This window comes from Engystomops pustulosus, chromosome 4 (assembly GCF_040894005.1).
Source record: "Engystomops pustulosus chromosome 4, aEngPut4.maternal, whole genome shotgun sequence".
In the NCBI taxonomy this organism is placed as follows: domain Eukaryota; kingdom Metazoa; phylum Chordata; class Amphibia; order Anura; family Leptodactylidae; genus Engystomops; species Engystomops pustulosus.
Genome location: NC_092414.1, coordinates 88,914,231 through 88,937,285, shown reverse-complemented (window position 1 = coordinate 88,937,285; position 23,055 = coordinate 88,914,231).

Here is a 23,055-nt window from a genome sequence, read left to right as displayed (position 1 = left end):
CATAAGTTTATAAAAAGCAATTGTGTCTCCCCTTAATTCAGAATTGGCTCAATAGAAAAATGAACTTTTATTAGACTTGGTCTAGTCTCTGTCAAAAATACAAATTAACTGTGACGAAAACTTGACAGACTTCAGACCCTGAGAGGTACGCAAGGGGAATTAATTATTCTTTTTTAGACCCTTCCAGAATACACGGGTTCTGGAAGGCACTGGAAGTGATTTAGAGTTGTCCACACAATATTTGGATTAGGCACAACCCTAAATCACAACCCTGAAAGGCTGAAAGACCCCTTTCACTAGCCTCAGTGAAACATAACCTTATCAACCCAGCTTTCATTTAATATAAGCCCAGTCCATAATGGGATTATATTGAGTGAGTAGGCAAACCAATAGCATGTATTTAACCTGGACATGGGGATTCATGGATCGAGATAAGGCAATTAAATATAAAATGCGTTTTAAGGGCAAACTAGGCAAACAGTACACACAATAGTTATATATACAGTATATGTATGTATGTGTGTATATACATTTATATATATACACACACACACACACACACACACACAGTTAGAGTATAAAGTGTAGTGGGTTAGTTACCTTGTGTGGGCTTAATGGGGACAGATAGTCCACACTTGATGATCCTCCCTGCACTTAGATTGTGAAATGTTCCCCCAAGTAAAAGATGCTGGGCACAAGGTGTGCTCTGATTATAAAAGGTGAAGACACATACCTGCCCACCCTACCTAGTATCAGGTCCAGGACCATAGAGGAGTTCTAGCTTCTCAATGGGAAGGCACAGGGTCAAGGATCTGGTTTCATTGGATCCGGGTGAATTCCTGTATCACATTGGTACCAGACATGAACTGTTTCCTATGTTCCCATTGAGAGATATTTACATCTCTGTGTCCCAGACTGCTAGAACTTAGATAGACACAGGTATGCGTTACCCTGGCTATACCGATGCCAAAACTGTATCTGGCCTTGGGCTGAGATGGACTATAACGGCATAAACAGTATATTAATATTTCCCTTGTCTCCTGTCTTAAAAATGGAGGGAAGCTCCTGAAAGATGTCTGGAGTCGCTGAGGCTGCAAAGGTGTTAGTTAATAGCTACCCCATTCCGAGCCAGAGTCTCGGCTGTAGAAAGTGGGGGATTTGTACCAGCACTGATGAGACTAATGCCCTCTCCCCCGGCCATATTCATCACAGTACTTGGGAATTGTGTTATGCAAGATGTCTTGTCAGACTTATAATAAAATATAAGATATTGTAGATTTTAGATCTTTTAAGTTTTGAGGACGGAGAGCTTTCAGAGGACAGTCTAACATGACACTTCAGACTCCCTTCCTGAACCTAAGTCTGTGATCCTGACATGCATGTTAAAAATCCTGACATAGATGTTAAAATATGGTGTGTGGCCTCTCGTGGAAAAAATGTAAGTTCTGGACTAAAACTGACCAACTAATAGATGGTGCAATTGTTATCGTCTCTCCGTAGTATGTGGCTGAAGATGTGCTGATTAGGTTATTATGTTTCACTCTGACACCGCTAGTGTGCACAGTAGTTTATGTTTGCGGAATACCTTGATTGATTTGAACCACGCCCATCATGCTTCTGCAGCTCTGCTCTGGTTCACCAACAACGGTTAACCCACTGTTACTGACTATCTCTCCATTCACTCACATCATTATCTTGCTGTTCTGTTTGGAGCACAGCTCCAATATCAAGACCAAACAGTCATAACTCATCACATACATCATCTGCTTTTACTTCTCTGCCTGATACAGACTAAGGCTACATTCACATACATGTATGGGGGACGTATATAGGGCCGATATACGTCCCCCATACACTTCTATGGACTCACGGCCCTGTACGGGAGCGGTACGGTGCAGCACACGTGCGGCACCGTAACACTTTGTAACCTGGAAAAAGATAGGACATGTCCTATCTTTTGCCGTGATACGGCGCCGTGCGCTGTATCTTCCTATGGAGAGGGGCAGGGGTGAGCAGCGCTCATTCCCTGCTCCTCTCCGCAGCGCCGATGTATGCCCGCCATACTACGGTACGGCGAGCATACATCGTGTGAATGTAGCCTAAGTTGGTGGTAAACTCCTTGTACCTCGGTATCATGTTATCTCTGTATTCTGCTACCTTGACCTTCTGCCTTTATTCAGACTTTCCACCTGCCATGCGAGTTTGTACTTGTGTTTGACCTCATTGTTGTGAGCTGGCTCTGGTGACTATTCTTCCTTATTTTTTTTGTCTTGTCTTCACCTCTGTGTTTTGCACCTTTATCACCTAGGTTAGTAAAGTAGGATGGAACAGCTGGGAAGGGGATTAGTCTCGGGGCCCACTGCCTCTGTCTGTGTCTTTAGTCTGTTAACAGGCCATGCATTAAATGCAGACTTTGGAGAAACAATAATGCATTACTCAGTATGTAGAGCATCACAGATTCTGGATCAGACAGCACAGTGACAATATATAGGTATAAATGCAGAGTGCACAGTGGCAATTCTGAACTGTACTTGAGAGGACAGGTTGATGCACGAGCTGAACTGCTTATTTGTATGGGCAATACATAACCATATTATTCTAAAGAGTAAAATATTTGAAGCTATTTATTTTTTTTCCCAGAAATTAATAGGTAAATTTATTTATATAATATATATATACATGCAGTCCCCAACTTACAGACAGTTATAAACAAACCTTGATGTTGGTAATTTACTGTACTTTAGCCTTAGGCTCTGCAGGTTTGTTCTTAGTCTATCTCGTACATAACCTGGGGACTTCCTGTGTATATGTATATCTTTAGTACAGACCAAAAGTCTGGACACACCCTCTTATTCAAAGAGTTTTCTGTATTTGCATGACTATAAAACTTGTAGATTCACACTGAATGCGCCAAAACTATGATTTAACACATGTGGAATTATATACTTAATAAAAAAAAGTGTGAAACAACTGAAAATATGGCTTATATTCTAGGTCAGTGATGGCGAACTTATGGCACGGATGCCAGAGGTGGCACTCGGAGCCCTTTCTGTGGGCATCCCGGCTGTTGCCCCATGAAAGAGTTTAGCAGACAGGACTGGAATCTTCCTGCTGCTCTCAATGCTCTTTTAAGATGACACATCCTTGACTGATTAGAACTGCAGAAAGAGAGAACAGGGCCAGATTATCTTCTGATCGCCACATGATTCTTCCAGTACAGAGAGACCCTGGAGAGAAGCTATAATGTTGTCTGAATTTGCCCTCCTGCTTTCAACTATATTGGTGTCCTCAGGGTGACAGTACGATTGAATGTTGTGGAAGAACAGGTAGCAATAAGTTACTGTTTAAATTGTCAAGTTGGTACTTGATGGTAAATAAGTGGGTTTTGGTTTTAGTTTAGTTTGTTCTAGGTTCTTCAAAGTAACCACTTTTTGCTTTGATTACTGTTTTGCACACTCTTGGCATGCTCTTGATGAGCTTCAAAATGTAGTCACCTGAAATGGTTTTCCAACAGCCTTGAAGGAGTTCCCCTTCACTCTGTGGTCCCGTTCACCCCAAAACATCTCGATTGAGTTCAGGTCTGTTGACTGTGGAGGCCAGGTAATTTAGTGTGAACCCCATCACTCTCCTTCTTGGCCGAATAGCCCTTACACAGCCTGGAGATGTGTTTGGGTTCATTGTTCATTGGAATAGCATGCCACTGCAAGATGCTGTGGTTCATTATACCTTCAATTTTGGATAAATCCCCAACAGTGTCACCAACAAAGCACCATCACACCTCTTGCTCAATGCTTCACGATGGGAACCTGGCATGTAGAGTCCATTCGTTCACATTTTCTGCATCGCACAAAGATACAGGGGCAGATTTACTTATCTGGTCCATTCGCAATCCAGCAGCGCGTTCTCTGCGGTGGATTCGGGTCTTCCGGCGATTCACTAAGGCAGTTCCTCCGACGTCCACCAGGTGTCGCTGCTGCGCTGAAGTCCACCGAGGCCCGCCAGAGTTCACGATCCTATACTTGGTGAAGGCAAGTGCGTGCGTTTCTCCGAATCCGTCGGGTTTTCGTCCGGCCACGCCCCACGATTTCCGTCGCGTGCATGCCGGCGCCGATGCGCCACAATCCAATCGTGTGCGCCAAAAACCTGGGCCAATACAGGGAAAATCGGCGCAAATCGGAAATATTTGGGTAACACGTCGGGAAAATGCGAATCGCGCCCTTAGTAAATGACCCCCACAGTATTTGGAACCAAATATCTCAAATTTAAACTGTCACGGGTGGTCCACGATATGGGGTCACGGTCACCTGCACGCAGACCGCTTCAGAAGATTTGAATGCCAAGCTGGCCATTTCCAGAAGAACATTTAAGACTGCCTCTTCCTGCACACCCTGTCGAATCTTCATGCTATTGCCAATAAGCTGTTCCCTGCACCTCGTGCTTGTGATTGGACATTGTGACCCCGACTTCACTGCTCCGCTGCCAGCCCTGACCTCTTGCTTTGTCTCTGACCTTGAACAACTGCTGCCTGCATCGACCTACTGCCTGTCCCCAACCGCGACGAGAAGTCGCGCCTGTGGAACAACCTAGTGGTACCACGCCGCAGCAAGACTAACCTGCTTTGCAAGGGGCTCTGGTGAAGACCCAGTGCCACTTAGATTCCGGATGGCTTGTGTCATCGTCCGCAATGGTCCAGGGGATTCACTGACCCTGAGCCCTGACATGGACCAAAGCACAGATTTCCATTCCTAATCTCTATCCCTTGTGTTCTTTACCCGAAACGAGTCTCTTCTGCTTTCTGCCTTTCCTTAACAGTGGTTTCCTAGCAGCTATTTTACCAAGAAAGGTTCCTGCGATGAAAACCTTTTGTGTTGACTACTTCTTGAAGGTCATCAAGAGAATGCCAAAAGTGTGCAAAGCAGTAATCAAAGCAAAAGGTGGCTACTTTGAAGAACCTTGAATATAAGTTGTTTCACACTTTTTTTTAAGTATATCGCACATGTGTTAATTCAGTTTTGGTGCCCTCAGCGTGAATGTACATTTTTTATAGTCATGAAAACACATAAAAATTTTTGAATGAGAAGGTGTGTCCAAACTTTTGGTCTGTACTGTAAATATATAGAACATGATGGTTCAGCTCTCTGTGAAGATTATCCAGGGACTGTCTGTAAAGAGGTAAGTTATTAGACATATTATCAGGTTAATTTTCTCTCAGTTGTCAGTGGTGTACAGAGAGCTGATTTACACAAGCTGCTTGATTAAGGAAAAATGGCAGGTATAAAAGAAGGACACAGGAACATATTTCTTTAATAAAGTATATTACAATGTTTACTTTTACCATCTGTACGATTGATTTATAAAATTCTGTTTAAAAGTTTAGTTATGCTAAATTGGGCAGCAATAACTGCAAGAGGGTTGTAATTACTATAAAGGGAACACTATAAGTTTACAGTGGCACTACCTACTGTAAAAGGGCAGTAGGCACTGACATTTTATGTAACTTAATTAGTGTAAGGAGCAGGAATGCACTTTAATATTAAGGAGGATTAATTATAAGGAGGCAGGGGATACTAGAATTCTATGGGGGATAGTATTGCAAAGGCACTAAAATTAACCAGAAGCTAATTATAAGAAGATGGGCACTAAAATGTGACAGGATATTCTCATACTACATGATAAGGAACTTTTATGTAGGAGGCACTATACAACCGTTCCCTACTTAAGAACACCCGACTTACACACGACCCCCTAGCTACAAACGGACCTCTGGATGTTGGTAATTTACTGTACTTTTGCCTTAGGCAGTTAAACAGAAGGTATCTGTAATGAAGCTTTATTGTTAATCCTGGTTCTTATAACAATCTAACATTTTTTAAATCCAATTGTCACAGAGACCAAAAAAAATGTGTCTGGGGCTAAAATTATAAAATATACAGTTCCGACTTACATTCTAACTTAAGTACAAACCTACGGAACCTAGCCTGTATGTAACCAGGGAACAGCCTGTACAGTTAGAAGGGGAAAACCCCACATACTGTTACCTATCTGGGACAATATCAATAATGAATTTCCATAATATTATTAAAAATGCCCAATTTTTGTAGGTTGTAGAAAGGTAAGGAGCAGGATGGAAACCTAGGAGCCAAAGTTGTCTGCTTTGCAAAACAGAAATTAACCTTTGCTGTACCTAAGTTCAGAAAAATAATAGGAAAAGGTCAGAAAAATAAACCTCTCCTTCTGGGACAATTATGGATACTGTATGGTATTGATTCCTGTTTAGATGTTATATTTTGGCATAGTGGTAATATTAAAGGAGTCCACCCAAAGCATTATTATCATGTTGTAGAGAAATTCACTTTGAATTCAGAAATACCTTTATTATATTAATTATGCCATTTCTCAAAAATTCCAATGCTAATCTGTATGCTAATGAGCAATATGGAGTACTGCTATTCTTGTCTTGATCATTACCTTCTCCACCAGATAAGCAGGAAGGAAAAAGGAAGAGTGTTGTTTGTTTGTTTGTTTTAACCCCTTAAGGACAGAGCCAGTTTTTGGTTTAAGGTTCAGCCCCATTTTTTGTATTCTGACTTGCGTCCCTTTATATGGTTATACGTTTTGAACACTGTTACTTATCAAAGCAATTATGACAGAGTTTTTTCCTCACATGTTGTACTTCATTATAGTGGTAAATTTTGGCTGATAAGTTTTGCATTTATTTACAAAAAAAATGAAAAAAATGAATTCAATGAATGAATGAATGAATTTTTTTTTTAATTTTCCATTTTCGAAATTCAAAATCTTCGCTGTCAAGCAGATCGATTTACCACCTAAATAAGCTGCTAAATAAATGTCTACTTTATATAATTTTTGAAATATCTGGATAATTTATTTTGATGTCATGCAGCTTTCAAATCGACTATTGCTTTTCCCAATTTTCAGAATTTACTATTTTGGGGCTAATTACTGTTTTGAGTGAAATTTAAAATATTTAACATTTAAAAAAAACCCTATATATCCACCCATTTTCAAATCTGCACCCTTCAAACTATCAGAAGCAACTTTTAGGAAGATTGTTAACCCCTTGAGATCTTCATAGTAATTTAATCAAAATGGAGGTGAAATTTTGAATGGTCAGATTTTGGCGGTTTATTTATACGTTTATTTAGCCATAACATTTACACATTTACAAAAGATAAAAAGAGAAAACCCATCTTACAATTTGTTATGCAATTTCTCCTGAGTACAGAGACCCCCCACATGTGGCCGTTACTAGCTTTATGGGCGCCACATTGGCGGGTTTTTAACAATTTTTTATTACGGCATTCATCGTTCAAGTTCAATAATTATTTACTTTTATTCTACAGGTTGTTACGAACACGTTCATACTATATATGTGGGGTTTGTGTTATGATTTTCACTTTTTTGTGCATTATAGGTCTCTTGATCTGTTATGGGGCTAAAGGGCATTTTTTATTGATTTATTAATTTATTTTTTTATTGAATCATTTTTTTTTTTACTTTTTTATTAGTTCCACCCTGGGACATGAACAAACAATCATCTGGTGCATGTAAGTGCTTGGGCTTGCGACACAATTTGAAAGTTAAATCCCGCGCTCAGTCCGAATCAGTCAGATCATCTGACATCACACCCTCTAAATTGTGTCACATGAAAGCCAGCGCAGCTGCACTAATAAAAATGATCTCGTGCGGCACAATCCCAGCACAGACCCCTGTAAAATAACTGTCCGAGCCATGTAAAAAGACAAGCAGTCCGACAAAAATGCAATCCCCGACCCATAGTAAATGAGCCCCTGTGCCTTCAAGATGACGTCAGAGACTTGTAGAGCAGTGTAAACTGTCTGAGCATGCAGACGCAGTCAGACAGAAGGGGTCTGACTGCCGAGAAGATCAAGCAGCCCTGGGGCTCTTGGCAGACCTCGGGGCTGCCTGGAAGAGGATCGGATCCCCCGGTAAGCGGCATGGGGGTTCCCATCCATAGGGGGAAGACCCTTACTCGCCGTACTATACAAGCAGTAATATACTGTCACTAGGTCACTGGGTGCTGTAAGTTGCTGCTCTAACTCAGTGTTGGAAAACTTTTCTGTGTTGTGAGCCCAGTCTCTCACATGATGAAAGAGGCTTGCCAGGTTATATCCCCTTACATTATCAACTTACGTGCTGCTATTCACTGTCTTTTCCTTCTCCAGATAAAAGTTTGAAAGGCTCTCATTATTCTGGCTACATTCGCAAGTTTTAATAGCACTGAAATGGTCTGCAGTGGATACAGTAATTTGGGGAATGGGATAATTTTGATTAAATGGCATCTGCCCATCATTGTTAAGGGTAGCTGTTGCCAGCATGTCAGATCCGCTAGGATTTTTGTATAAGGGGGGATAATTGAGCTTATAAAGTTTGGATTCCGACCAATTTGAATTCCCAAATAAGTCAGATGTAACCTTACCAGCTTGATTCCCGTTTTCAGGTGGGGGCCAAGTTAATTCTCGACGATTTGAACTTGGGTCTAGTAATTTGCTTTTTGAGACATTAGTATGGAAGCTTGCAAATTTCCCAAATTTTCCTGTAAGTACTGTCTGAAGTTGGTGTTTTGGGTTGGAAAGAACAAGAATGACATAATCTGCGATTATCACCACTGTCTTCAAAGAGATCAGAGTCCTCTTGTGCTCTAGCCAACGGCTCCAGAGTCAGGTCAAAGAGCAGCGGGGACATCGGGCAGCCCTGGCGTGTGCCCTTTCTTAAGAATGTGTAGAACTTACCCATGATGCCAAATTTTCCTAGGACCAGTCATAGCCAAGGCCATCTGATGTTATCGAAGGTTTTTTCAGCAGCAGATTGTATTTTAACTAAAATATTGCTAAAAAAGTTTTTTTACTGCACTGCTGTGGGACCGCAGTAAATTTCCCCTAAATGAACAACATAGTTTGTATGTGCAGAGCCGGGCATTGCAGTTCTGCGGTGAGAGGGCAGTGCTTCGCTGAGAATTGCAGTTAGGATGGGAAGGGGTCAATACCAGCTGTGGAGTGGACCAGCATGGGGCGGAGACGCTCCGCTCCTGCATACTGCTTATGGGCTGTGCCAAGCATATAAGGTTTCTGTCGAGTGCACCTTTATAACCAGAGATATGTCAAGATGCCGGAGCCTCTTGATATATCAAGCGCTGGCCAAGGGGCAAAGCCAACATCAAGATAGATCTGTCCAAGCATTGTAGCTGAAGAGTTCTGATATTTTTCCTTTTCAGTTGTGAAAATTGAGGATAGAACTGCCCCTGGAAGTGAGTATTGGATCTGTGAGCTCATGCTCTCATTCGGATTGTTTCTAAATTAGTCCAAAGGCTCATTCAGATAAGGAAGGTCGAGTTTGTATATGTGGGATATTTTTTGTAATTTTGCATAGGTTCGGTTTACATTGCTGATGGCATTTTCTCATATTCAGCATGATGTTTTTCATGCTTTAGACAAATGTAAAATGCCTTGTTCATGGTACAGCATACAGCATAGGAACATTTGCAAGTGTAATCCACAGAGACCTGTTGTTCCTAGTTGTCTTGAGTATTATACCGTTTTCTTTCTACTGGGATTTTATTCAACCCTAGCAACACATTCTCATTAATAGGAACATACAGATGAATTGATATATTTAACAGACTTGGAAACAAATGCATGGATCAGGAATCTAAGTGAAATTAAATTGTGTATATCTTCTTAACCCCTTAACGCTGAAGCCACTTTTCACCTTCCCGACACGGCCCATTTTTTCAAATCTGCCCTGTGTCACTATAAGTGGTTATAACTTCGGAACGCTTTAACATATCCAAGTGATTTTAAAATTGCTATTGAGGGACCTGCTCAGGTTTCAAGTCACTTTGAGAGACCTAAATAAAAGTAAAACCCCATAAATTACCCCATTATAGAAACTATACCCCTAAACGTACGTAAAACAACTTTTATGAAGTTTGTTAACCCTTTAATTGTTTTACAGGGGTTAAAACTAAATCGGATGCATTTTGAAAGGGAAATGTTTTGGGCTAAATTAATGTGTTTTTAAAAAAATATACAAATTTTCGGTGGATAAAATACCAAAATGCTCCACGAAATTTGATACCCAATCTCTCCCACGTATAACAATACCCCATATGTGGTGGTAACCTGCTGTATGGACACACGCCAGGGCATCGAAGGGAAGCTGCACCATTCAGAGCAGATTATGCATTGTCACTTTTCATTGGCTATACAATCTTTTTTTTTTGGGCAATGTGGACATATAAAGGCTTATTTTTTGCGACATGAGATGCACTTTACAAATACTTCATTTTAGTGGGTCATTAGCTAATTGATGAGGTTTTATTAACTCTTGAATGTATGGGTGAAAAGAAAATTGTCAATTTTGGTTTACATTCTTTTTGTATTTTTTGGGGGTCTTACACCGTACATTAAAAATACTATATTATCTTTATTCTACAGATCACTACGATTACAGTGATACCTCATTTATATAGTTTTTCATTTATTTTTACAATTTTACTGGATAAAAACTAATATAGAGGAAATCTCATTTGCTCTTGCATTGTCATTTGCTCATTTGCATCTTTTTGGAGACGTAACTTTAATATTTTTTGGTTGACAGAGCTAGTTTAGGGCTTATTTTTTACGTGTTGAGTTGTTCTTTTCAGTGGTACCATTTTGGCACACATAACTTTCAGTTAACTTTTCAGTGGTACCATTTTGGCACACATAACCGTTCAGGAGCCTGGGCCAGAAGCATGACGTAATAATACTGCATTTTGCGGGAACGCACCTCCCGCGATGCAGTACTATTACGTTAAATGTCGGGAAGGGGTTAATTATTTAACTTGTTAGCCCCAGATAACGCTATATGCATACTATGGTTTAAGCAAATTGGATGCCCCCATTAAAGACCTATTACGCTTGATAATTATTGTCATGATTTGTTCGCTATGATATTTGATTAGTGTTAAAAAGTAATTTTGACTATAAAACAATGGAATTGTTGCAATCATCCATTGTGACGTAATTGATAAAGCTGACATAAAGTGACTAGATGATAACATCACCATTCAGACTACATTATCTCAGTATGTTATTACTATATACTATGACACGCTGTCAGGATCAGTGGATCCTCTGGACCACCGCGGGAGGTGGAACTAGCCAACACCTGGGACCGGAGTCTAGCAGCACCTGGTATTCACCAGAGCCCGCCGCAAAGCGGGTTGGACTTGCTGCCGCAGGATACCACCAGGTCGTTCCCAAGTGTGACTAGCCCGCGGTGGCAGCCGAGGTCGAGGTACCTTAGCGGATGACAATCACGTAGTCAGGTCCAGGCTCGGGGTCCGGGCAGGCGGCAGAGATGCAACGTCAAGTCCAAGTCCGGGGTCAGCAACAGGAGGTCCAGGTAGGTGGGAACGGGAACACAGGCACACGGAACACAGCAACACGGAGGAACTTGGGTAACACGGCAACACAGGACTCAGGAGCGGGGACACACAGGAATACACAGGAACGCAGGAATACACAGGAATACTCGCTTGGAAGCTTTCTCTAAGGCTATGAGGCACAAAGATCCGGCAGGGAATGATGGGAGTCATAGGGTTAAGTACAAAACAGGAAATGACCAGTGCCAATCACCTCCGCGCTGGACCTTTAAATCTGGAGGGGACGGGAGCAGGAGCCAGGAGAGGTGAGTGCACGGGAGCGGGAGCGGGGCAGCGGAGAGAGGCACGGGTGCGCCCGCAATCAGTGGTATGGATCGCAGGGGTGCCCGTGACATACGCCTTCAGTACTCACTAAGCTACAGCCTTATTCCTTCTTTTTTATCTGTACTCCTATAGGTTATGAACCTGTATGTACCATATACTTGGATCTTTCCTATAGACTATTACCCTCTGTGCCCCAACTCGTTTGCTATGCTACTAATATACTATGACCACATGAGTCTACATTACTGAAGGCTTAGAGAACAGCAATGACTGTAAAACCGAGAAAGATTATAATTAAATTTTTCTGAAGGTTACAATTTAATGAGTAGGAAGTGCACATGCCTTTGCTTTGAATGACTTCAGCACATCTGCGGCCTCAGGACATCACTTGACTCTTACACTGTTCTTGCGTGATTTTAGTCCACTCTCCCTGCAGTCTCTTCCACAGTTCATTTGTGGGTTTCTTGGCCATCACTTAGCCACCAAGGATTTTCCACTGGTTTTCTATCAGGACTCTGTGCTGGCCATTTTGTGATTCTGTTTAATGGACCTGTTTTGCTGTGTGACTTGGGTAAGGGAGGGTATTGTCCTGCATGAAAATTGCTGCCTGATTGTGTGAAGAACGCAATAAAGGAACCGCATGTTGTTGAATAAGGGTCTGATCACACTTGCATTCACATTGCCATGTATCTCTAAGCAGAGCCGGTTTGAGACAAAGTGGGGCCCTGGGCAAAACTAAAAGTGGGGCCCTAAAATAAAACTATTTTATGACCAGTCACAGTCAGTAAGAGGCTCCCTTGGGAGAATTTCATAGGAGATAGATAGATGATAGGGAGATTGATGGGCAGCATGGTGGCTCAGTGGTTAGCACTACAGCCTTGCAGCACTGGTCAACATCTGCAAAGAGTTTGTACGCTCACACTTTATTAGGTACACCTGTCCAACTGCTCGTTAACACTTAATTTCTAATCAGCCAATCACATGGCGGCAACTCAGTGCATTTAGGCATGTAGACATGGTCAAGACAATCTCCTGCAGTTCAAACCGAGCATCAGTATGAAGAAAGGGGATTTGAGTGCCTTTGAACGTGGCATGGTTGTTGGTGCCAGAAGGGCTGGTCTGAGTATTTCAGATCTACTGGGATTTTCACGCACAACCATCTCTAGGGTTTACAGAGAATGGTCCGAAAAAGAAAAAACATACAGTGAGCGGCAGTTCTGTGGGCTGAAATGCCTTGTTGATGCCAGAGGTCAGAGGAGAATGGGCAGACTGGTTCGAGCTGATAGAAAGGCAACAGTGACTCAAATCGCCACCTGTTGCAACCAAGGTAGGCAGAAGAGCATCTCTGAACGCACAGTACGTCGAACTTTGAGGCAGATGGGCTACAGCAGCAGAAGACCACACCGGGTGCCACTCATTTCAGCTAAGAACAGGAAACTGAGGCTATAATTTGCACAAGCTCCTCGAAATTGGACAGTAGAAGATTGGAAAAACGTTGCCTGGTCTGATGAGTCTCGATTTCTGCTGCGACATTCGGATGGTAGGGTCAGAATTTGGCGTCAACAACATGAAAGCATGGATCCATCCTGCCTTGTATCAACGGTTCAGGCTGGTGGTGGTGGTGTCATGGTGTGGGGAATATTTATTTTCTTGGCACTCTTTGGGCCCCTTGGTACCAATTGAGCATCGTTGCAATGCCACAGCCTACCTGAGTATTGTTGCTGACCATGTCCATCCCTTTATGACCACAATGTACCCAACTTGATGGCTACTTCCAGCAAGATAATGCTCCATGTCATAAAACTGGAATCATCTCAGACTGGTTTCTTGAACATGACAATGAGTTCACTGTACTCAAATGGCCTCCACAGTCACCAGATCTCAATCCGATAGAGCATCCTTGGCGATGTGGTGGAACGGGAGATTCGTATCATGGATGTGCAGCCGACAAATCTGCGGCAACTGTGTGATGCTATCATGTCAATATGGACCAAAATCTCTGAGGAATGCTTCGAGCAGCTTGTTGAATCTATGCCACGAAGAATTGAGGCAGTTCTGAAGGCAAAAGGGGGTCCTACCTGTTACTAGCATGGTGTACCTAATAAAGTGGCCGGTGAGTGTATGTTCTCTCTGTGTTTGCGTGGGTTTCCCCCGGGTCCTCTAGTTTCCTCTCACACTCCAAAGAATTACTGTTAGGTTAATTATATTGTGAGCCCCATTGGGGACAGGGACTGATCTGGCAAGCTTTGTGCAGCGCTGCGTAATCTGTGTGTGCTATATAAATAAAGCAATTATTAATTATAATTATTATGATAGAAGATAAATATGAAAGATAATAGAGATTTCTAGATGCAGAACTATAAAGTAGATGATGTATACAGGACATGGATATGAGAGATAAATATAGTAGAAGAGAAATAGAAGATTGATTAATAGATAAAAAAAGTGAGATATATAAATGGTCAGATTATAGGAGACTGATAACTAGACTGATAGATGATAGATATATAGATAGGAGATAGATGATAAGCATCTTCATCCGTATTAACCCTTTCACTGTCAGACATTTCTGGATATTTTGTTGCGTTATTGGCCAGAGCAATTCTTACAATTTTGACTTTAAAAAATAAAATTGAAATTACAGCAAAAATAATTACAGTAAACCCAACAAACCACATATTTTGTGAAAACAGACACTTGCCCCATTTTCAAACTTGCATTACAGAGTGTATAGACATAGGAGCCTTCATGCAGTTTTGATTCAAATTGAAACATTTTATAAAGAATACTTAAAATTTGACTTTGATGGCAAAAAATGTTCTCCAAACAGAAAATATTTACCTTCATATCTCCTAAATGTGATAGATGGACAGATGTAGAGTTCACAAATGTCCCATATTGATATGTTCACATAAATAAATCCACATAATATGACTAAAACTATAATAACTAGATATCTGCTTTTCAGCAATAAAACTGAATAAAAAGTAGACGCCATAAAACCTATAGAATTTTGAAAGCAGACAACCAGGCGATGCATTTGGCAATTAACATTCAAAATTTCCTCTTAAATATTTACAAATCCAGACACTAATATAAAGAAATATACTTTCCTAAAACAGTAAGATGTGAGGAGATCATACAGACCCCACATGTGTATATTCACCAAAATATGCAGCAAAGGGAACGTTAAATCCACAGGGGACACAAAACATAGATCTATCAATGTTTGCTCCTTACTCAATGGTAACCCAAATAAATAACTATACATCCATAAACCAAGCTAATGAGATAATAAAAGTCACGTTTAGATGTCGCCATTCTATTAGCCGCACAATAACAGAATCTTCCGCGCTTCATAAGAATTTGAGTGAGAATGTCATAACATAGGTGTAAATAATGGAGGATGGTGGGAAATAAAAACTTTATTCCAGAACATGTGTGTGTTTTGGTGTTACATATGGCTTTATGGACATGTTCTGAGTGGTGTTAATATATAATAGCGACATTAGGTGAAGATGATCGAATGTTCATTGTATCAGTCAATTTTCGCCCAAAAAAAAAAACTATCACAAAATAAAAGACAATAGGAGAGAGTGTGTTTTTAGATAGTTCTTGATGGACACGGTTTAAAACATGAATATTAGTTGATATTATCCCTTTTTAAAATGTGGTAACATATAAAGTGAATATTTTCATTACCTGTGAGGTGCAGCAGCTCCTGTGTGCAGCAAATTCTCCCTGTATCCTGATGGCAAAGAATCTGGAGGGGGGGGGGGGGTGTACATTTCAGAGAGCTGTATCTCTGGCTCTGTGACACATAGAACCTCACTTGTTTTTTCCTATAAAAGATGAGAGTTTATATGAATCTAAATATGCGTTTCTAATTGTCAGGGAAACTGAGATATTAACTGTTAAACTGCCGTCAGGGGTGATTTTTATATATAAAAATGGCACCTGATATTCTTACTTTAAACCTGAATATCTTTGGATCCCTGGCACCGAGATTCATTTGAAAGAAGAGATTCTCCCCTTTCTGTGGGCACTGAGCAATTGCCCACTTTGCCTACCCATAGCGCCGGCCCTGTCTCTAAGAGAGGACTAATGTCTGCTGCAGAGAAATTCCCCAAACCATGACACTTCCTGCACCACCTTTTACTGACTTCTTTACACATTTTGGGTTCATCTTTAGTCCACCAATTCTATAAAGAAAAAAAATGTATTTAATAAAATCATATCAAGTTAAAGTCTCACATATCATATCTGTGCTGGAAGATGACTGTCAGGATCAGTGGTAGTGGATCCTCTGGACCACCAGACTTAAGCCGACAGCTGGGACCGGAGTCTAAGTGGCACCCAATTTTCACCAGAGCCCACCACAAAGCGGGTTGGACTTGCTGCGGCCTGGTACCACAGGCGTGACTTTGTCCGTGGTGGCGGCCAAGGCGAAGTACAGAATCGTAAGGCAAACTCGTGGTTGGGGACAGGCAGAAGGTCAGGATCAGAGTCGGGGATGTAGCAGTAGGTCAAGACATGCAGCACGGGATCGGAGTCAGGAACGGATCGAGGTCACAAAGGGAAATCAGGATAGTCACAAAGGGCATGAAACAAAGCTTTCTCTCAGGCATAGAGCACAAAGATCTGGCAGGGGACACAGGAAGGGTCTGGGAATTTTTCAGGGAAGGATAGCTCTGCAATGACTGATGACACCCAAAAATAAGAGGGGCCTCAATTTCCCAGACGGTATACCCTAGAATGTTTCACCCGCCACATAATTGACTGGATCCACAAAACTGATTATTATTCAAACTTTAAATTAGAACAGACCCTCCTGCAACCCTTTTGCATACCCTTTATGCGAAACTCCCACAAGTAGCTAAACACTCACTTCTCCTCAGAGACACTATAGCTCTGTGGAAAATAATATGGAAAATGCTCCATTCCAACTATCTAAGCACCTTGTTTTGTGGTACAATAAAAACTTCCCAGCAGGCAGTGGCGTAACTAGAAGCTGATGGGCCCCAATGCAAAGTCTGTGCCAGGCCCCGACTATAATGTATGGTTTATAGAAATAGTCTTTTCGTATGGGAAAGTGACACCATAAGGGCCCCCTAAACCTCTTGGGCCCGGGTGCGATTGCAACCTCTGCACCCCCTCAAGTTACGCCCCTGCCAGCAGGGATGACCAGCAGGTTGTTTCTCTCATGGCAAAGTATGCCTCATTATCTTCACATAATAAAACTCCATTATAAGGGCTGTTTCACATTGGCCGTGGTGCTGCATGTGCGTTGACAACAGATCAGTTTTGTCTATGTTTTCACTTCCGTTTTGTCTCTGTGTCCACAAATAAAACTGAACTTTTAACATGGCTTTGATGGCATCACACCATTTTCAGCCTCATCAGTGAAAAAAACTGATGTTTCATCTGTTTCTTTTTGCGGACCCTTAGACTTCTATTGCCTTCTGTGATCAGCATCTGTGAAAAAAATAAGACATGTTTCATAATTTTTTGGGAAAAAAAAAATGCAAAACACAAGCTAATGTGAAAACACCCATAGAAATCAAAGGCTTTGTGAGGCATCCGTGGAAATCACTGAACCATGGACATGAAAAACAAAGCCAATGTGAATGAGCCCTTATAAGCTTTATTTGTTATTATTATTATTTTTATTATTATTATTTTTATGATTGCTACATTAGTTAAATAGTCTTCCCCCAGTTTTAATAAATCTTCCATGCACTTAACACATGTGCAAAATATGAATATGAAAAGAAATCATTATAACAGGAAACTTGAAGTTTCATGCCAAATAATTCACATTTCTGTTATCTCAAATTCATGATGGCCATAAATGTAACTGATAAAGTGATAAATTGTCCAGCTCAAGTAATTAATTATTTTCTTCTGGCAGTTGGCAAAGATAAAATACCAATTTAGAGAGAATATTAGCTGTAAGAAAGAAAGGAAAGAGCAGCACATATAAATTAGTAGGATTTCTTCTCTTAGGTTGTCAGTGGCTCTAAAATGTTGTCCTTAGGTGTACATAGAAATGTAGAGCAATCACTATGCTTCCAGACATAGGGAAAGTTGCCAGCTAATCTAGAATATTGCTGTGTGAACACTGTTCAGAACTGGGAAGAGACTGCTGTGATGTTAAAAAGTATTTAGGCTTACATTGCGCTATCTTCTTTATATAAGAACTCTCCATCACGTTGGCTGTAATTGCATTGCTTTGAGATTGATTTTCATATGCCTCTTCAGATCTTCAAAAAAATGTATAAATGTGATAAAATGGAGTCAAACATTTCCCCATGTACAAGTAATCAGCTGTAGATTTAAATACTATCATTTACACAAAGGCAAGCATTCTGCTTGATACAGCCTTGCTATTATTGCCTAGAAAAAGCTTCAGGCAGCCACACTGTGGGACACATTTACTTACCCGTCCGACGAAGTTCCCCGAAAGTACATTGTCTAACGATAATGCACTTTGCCGCAATTCACTAAGACCGTGTTTTCCGATATCCTGCATGAGTCGCTTCCCCGCTCATGGAAGCCAGTGCAGCTGCGACAAAAACCAATGGCGTGTAGCGGCATATACACCTATACGCCGTGTAATCCCCGTAACAGACAAACAGTCCGACAAAAGTGTGATCCGCGACCATTAGTAAATAAGCCCCAATGTAATTTTAAAATGCAGCCTTCTAAAGAATAGTTCCACTGCACTGGGCCGCCATGAAGTGGAACCATTTGCAGTTCTCTAGTCAGGGTTGTAGATTGAATGGGGTTTATAGAAGGTTCTAATCACAATTTTGTCACATTTATTTGTTTTAAAGTTGTTGACAAGGGATATTTGTCTATTTTTATAGTTTCTTTCCATTAACTTAAGTGCTGTGTGAATCAGCAGTAGAATATTGGTAACAACCTGTACATAGTGTAGTATGCTGTGCTTTTCTACCTACTAAAAAATGGAAATGTTTACGTGTAGGGTGGGTTTGTTATTGATTATTAACATTGCCAGCATTTTTCGAGGTGCGATCATTTTTTTTGATATGTGTATGGTAATCTTAGTGGACATGATTTATCATAGCACATGAGGGATAAGAATAGGAAAGCTGAATTCTGGCCAATGGGTCCATGAACGTTTAGCTATGCCCAGGGGCGCACCTGCCATGAGGCGAGTTGAGACTCTTGCCTCAGGCGGCGTGCCTCCTCCTGGACGAGGGGGCGGCGTCGGGCTCTCGCCCACCACATGCTCCGGCCTCCCGGCACATTCCCTGCCCACCCTCCAGCACATGTATCTGCCTGCCGACTCACACTTCCCCATAACATCCCGCTGGAACATCCTCTGCCCGCAAGTACATTCCTGCCGGCCAACACTGCTCCAATGTGTACTTGTACATGCCTGCTGACACCGCTTCATTACGTCCTGCTGGGCAGCACGTCTTCCGCCCGCCCCCCGGCACATGTACTTGTACATGGCATCACCCTCCCGCTGGCCGGCATTTCCCACCCCGACAGCCAGCTGGCACATCCACCCTCCCGCCCTACACATCCCTATAACAATCCGCAGCCCCACCTGTCCACTCCGGGTTCCCCGCTTGCCTCCACTCCCGGCTCCCCCCCCCCGGCTCCAGTCTCCTATCCCCCCCCCACCCGGCTTCGGTCCCTCCACCCCTCCCAGGTCTGGTCCCCCCAACTTCGGTCCACATCCCCTCGATGGAGATAAAGCCAGGACCGAAAAAATAAGGTACCTTTATATATATATAAGTATGTGTGTATAGATGTGTATGTATATATGTATAAGTGAGTACAGGCAGTCCCCGGGTTACATACAAGATAGGGTCTGTAGGTTTGTTCTTAAGTTGAATTTGTATGTAAGTCGGAACTGTATATTTTATCATTGTAACCCCAGCCAGAACTTTGGTGTTTGTGACAATTGGATTTTAAAAATGTTGGGTTGTCATAAGAATCAGGATAAACAATAGTTTCATTACAGACACTTGTGATAACTGTTACAGCTGATCATTGTAGCCTAGGACTAAAGTAGAATAAATTACCAATATCCAGAGGTCCGTTTGTAACTAGAGGTCGTATGTAAGTCGAGTGTTCTTAAGACCGCCTGTATGTATGTATATGTATCTATTTATGTGTATGTATGTATAGATGTGTACATACTGTATATATGTATGTATATTTGTCTTTATATATGTACTGTATATTCTGAATACGGTCTGTGTTTATATTTGCTGTATGTATGTACAGTGTGTGTGTATACTGTTTGTATAAGTGTATTTGCTGTATGTATACTCAGTATGTGTGTAGATGTTGTATATACTGGATGTGTGTGTATATATGCTGTATGTTTATGCAGTATTGGTGATATTTATCAGGGTTTCTGCAACATGTCAGTGGCGTAGAAGCCCTGAAATAACTGCAAATTTTAGTTTTATACTACATGGTGGTACTCTGTATGCATTTTATACTACATGGCGGCACACTGTATGCATTTTATACTACATGGCGGCACGCTGTATCTATTTTATACTACATGGCAGCACGCTGTATCTATTTTCTACACTGTATCTGATATATTACATATATGGGGGGGGGGCGTCTTTCTATGGCTCGCCTCAGGCAGCAGACAGGCTTGGTTCAACCCTGGCTATGTCCCTGCTATTGACATACATTTTAGAACAGAGAATGTGATTAAATAGCTCCAATAGTTAAAGTACAACTGTAAAGTATAAAAAGTTTTGCCTACCTCTGCACTAAGCCAAAAAAGGCAGTTCTCTAATTTATGCTCATTAGCTATACTACAGGAGCTGGGGGATGGTGCAGCGATTGATTACTTCTGCCTGTCCACGACAACACAGCGATTATGTATTCTAGGCTTATGATGGGCGGGACAAGGCTGAAATAGTGCATAATTAAGGTGAGGAGAGCGCTGGAGCAACTACAGGAGCGAAAGAGCCTTGTTTTCATAATTTTATAATTGTTTTTTTTCAGCAAACCACTCAGTTTCAGGGATTAAACAAGATATATTTCTGCATCAGTGTAGCTACAGCATTCTTAAAGGGAACCTGTCCCCAGGAGACCCATTTTTAGCACCCCCCCCCCCCCCCAGTTCCCACAGAACATAGTACATACACTTCCAAAGAGTTTTTGTTCCCTGGGAGTGGCTAAAGAGCAGCAGGGGGTGTCATTAAGCCAGGTGATGGGTGTTTTCATATATTTGAAAAAGGACACACAGAGGTGCCGCTCCTCTATAGCCATTCCCAGGGGACAAATACCATAATCACAGCTTACATGGAATTGGCAGTGTATGTACTATGCTACGTGGGGATGGGAAGGGGGTCTTAAAAATGGGTCTCCTGGTGACAGGTTCACTTTAAGTTATGTGTGGTTCATAATGCATAAAAGCAAATGGTAGATTTCATTTGCCATTCTATGTATAAAAGGTTTATGTATATAAATAAATGTAACTATAAGGATATTCAATTTTTCACGTAGTATATACAATGACTTGATGATAGCAGTGAGCAACTACGTGCTTACATTTCCTTTTTTCTTTGAGAAATGCACATTGACATCACTCTTTTTTTTCAAGAAGTTGGACTCTTCACTTGATAAAGTGCTCCCAGGTATGAAATGGAGTTACATATTCAGTAACATTCAGGCAAGCTGACACACGAGCGTGGCAGACTGTCAAATCTCTGACCAGAATTCTTCAGTAGAAATGTCAACTGTTGTTTATTAATCTGCAGCCAAAAATAGCTTGAACCGGGTCTGTAATACTCAGACCAGTGCAGTGCAGACCAAGTTAACTTAAAATCAAGAATTTTATAAATCTATCCACTATGATCATAGCACTCTAGTACTCTGGTAGACCAACGCAATGAGTATTTGGATAATCACATACTGTAGATCCTTGCTGCAAATTAACAATTGGGTTAAAAGCAATAACATAGTTGCAAAACACTAGTATTTTATATTTTTTTTAGATGTAGTAATTGTAAGTCAAATGACTATTCAATAATTAAGAAACATTGATAGGAATTGCAGCAACACAGACATATTTTTTTATTTCTTAACAGATGGGTTCAGAGATGTCCTTGGCAGATTTTGAAATGTTTCCTTAATTGTGTTCTTTTTCTGGTGTTTCCCTTTTTGGAGTCAACTTTGGTGCATTGAGCGTTGTTCAAAAAAAAAGTCGCAAATGCATGCCACCACTTTTCAACACAATCTGATTTGACTTCCTGTGACAGTTCTCTTGACAACCTCGAGTGCAAAAAATACTTCTAAAGCATCCAGCAATAAATTGGCCTGTCTGTATTTGTATTTTTTTTTATAAATTAGACTGTAAACTTTTGTGTATGGATTTATTTCTCTTGTGAAAGCATTCACTTAACTAATAGTGGCCAAATAAGGTTGTAATAGATGACTTTTAAAAATGATAGAAAAAAATCTTTACTCTACCCAAACCTGGTGAGGAATGAAGTCCAAGTAATGGAGCGCACTCCAGTGTCTGGCCATAGGTAAGTCCATATAACAAGAAGAAAAGCTGTGGCACCTCCGTACTAAAGAAATCTTCTTCTTTATTATATTTCATTTTAAAAATACATGTGGTCATGCATGGTAGGTTTACAAGACAAAAACCTACTCATTGTGGCTTATACTCATGGTATAATGGCAGCATGTAACAAAACACACATTTAAAAGAAAATACCTGACCAGGCAAGATTGGAAACACATCTCATTTGGAACTATACTAGGATGCATATTTTTAAATTATGCTATTATACCATGAGTAAGGCTTGGATATAACTTGAAACGCGTAGGGATTTTTAAATTTTTTGAAAAGTTGCACTTTATAAATCTGTCTACCGCATCTGTATATGCTTGCTGAATCTGGAATAAGTAGGCTAAAATGATAAGTAGAATATTTTTTTTGTAAATCAGCTGACATTTGTAAAACTCTTAGTACATACACAGAATATTAGGATGGATTTATCAGAATTCTTTTAGAGCAAAACTGTTGTCTGCTGTTCTTTCCTGTACAGAAACATTGCTAATTTTCGTAAGACTGTGCGCCTTTTTTGGGGATTACACAGCTTGCACATGTATTTAGCGAGTGTCTGCCATAGGATTTTGGCTCACGCGATCGATTTTTTGGCGCAGCTGCCCTGGCGTACATGCAACACAAATTGGGGGCGTGCCCTCGGACGCCTGGACTAATTCAGACTAAGTGCGGGATTTAACTTTCAAATTGTGTCCCAAGCACTTAGATGCACCATGAAAAAGATGGTAAACTCTGTCGG